Raw genomic sequence first — 1,571 nt, forward strand, 5'->3', positions numbered from 1 at the left:
CGCAGTGATAGCCCCTCGCCCCCCTGGACCCGCCGGCCAGGGCAGAGGTCCGTGCGGCCGCTGTGCGACAGCTCCGGGCCCGCGCCTCTCGCTTCCTCCCGCCGGGCAAGTGAGAGGATAAACCATGGGGCGGGGTCAGCGCGCCCCCACCAACCGCGACCCTCGCGCACGGACCCACACTACACGCGCGTCCCAGGCGGAGTCGACGCAGAGGAGCCACGGGGCAGCGCACAGCCCCACTAGCAGGGCGGCCAGGACCCACGCGCGCGGGTCCACGAAGCCACCTATATAGGTGACAAAACACTCAGGAAGCCGTCATGCGGGGCCAGGAAAGAGCCCCCACCCAGAGTCACGGACTCCCTCGTCCGAGGGTCCGCGCAGTCCCCTCGGTGAGTCTAGCGAAGCAGTCTCGCTGCGAGGGAGGTCGGGGAGGGCGGCGGAGTCTCCCACTCGCGGTGACCCAGACCCCGCCCCACGAGTGGGTCCTCGCAGGGCCCCCTCTACCGCACGCGGGGACCAGCCACGCCTCGGAAGACCGGGCAGAAGCCAGCGCCCGGGTCCATGCAGTGCACTCCGCGGCAGATGCGGGGAGCCGGGGAGCAGTGGGGACCTGCCGCCACCCGCAGGGCGACCAGGATCCCCGCGCAGGCCCATGCGGTATCGTAGCAGGCGCGAAGCCCCCGGTGCCACCCGAGGCCGAGACAAAGTCCAGGAGCAAGGACCCCGGATCCCGACCTCGGACCCTGAGGAGTCCAGCTCGGAGCTGCCACGCCCGGGGCAGAGACCCCGCTCACTCTGGAGACCCCGTTGCCCGTCGCGCCGTCTCACCTCAGGCCGCCGCCTGGCAGCGCTCGCTCCTCGCCGCGGCGCCTGGGCCGACTGGAGCGCAGCTGAGCAGCCGACAGAGCCGCGGCAGCCTCAACAATGGAGCCCCGGGGCGGGGCCGCCGCCGCCGCTTCAGCCCGTGTTCCCCGCTCAGGATCCGGCTCGGATCAAGGAGCTGCAGCTGGCGCGAGGCTGCGGCCGGGACACACACCGTGCAGGTGCACACGGACCCGCCCGCCTCCCGCCGCCCCGCCCCCAGCGGAGCCGGGCGCCAAGGTCCCGCCCCCGGGTCAATGGGGAACGAGCCGTGTGGAGAGGGCGGGGTCTGGGGGAACAAATGGAGGTTGGGCGGGGCGGTGCTGGGACTGGGCGTGCAGGGTCCCGCGGGAGGACCGGACCCAAGAGCTGGTAGGATCCTGGCCTCCTAGAAGACCCAGCTCAACGTCCACCTGGAGTCTGCTCTACAGGACGCGCTCATCTCAAGCCCAGAACTCAGGCTTTTAGGGCAGAGAGCGAGAGACAGGCTTGCTTTACAAAAAGTGAAACTGAGGTCCAAGGAATAGGATTGCCTGCTGCCCGAAGTCATGTAGTCCCATTCACTCGTTCACCTTGTCATTCAGCAAACAGTTGGAAGCACTTATGGTGGGCGTTAGGAGTGAAGTAGGGCCTGTAATCCCAGCACTGTAATCCAGCACTTTGTGGGGCCGAGGCAGGTGGATCACTTGAGGCCAGGAGTTCGAAACCAG

At 68.7% G+C, this 1,571-nt stretch overlaps 1 pseudogene; it reads left to right on the forward strand.

Annotated features, from left to right (window-relative positions):
- The first annotated feature begins 317 nt into the window (after positions 1 to 317).
- LOC139361066 (collagen alpha-1(I) chain-like) lies at positions 318 to 1,253 on the forward strand (annotated as a pseudogene).
- The last annotated feature ends 318 nt before the right edge of the window (positions 1,254 to 1,571 follow it).

The sequence above is a fragment of the Macaca nemestrina genome (genome assembly GCF_043159975.1).
Source record: "Macaca nemestrina isolate mMacNem1 chromosome 4 unlocalized genomic scaffold, mMacNem.hap1 SUPER_4_unloc_6, whole genome shotgun sequence".
Classification (NCBI taxonomy): Eukaryota; Metazoa; Chordata; class Mammalia; order Primates; family Cercopithecidae; genus Macaca; species Macaca nemestrina.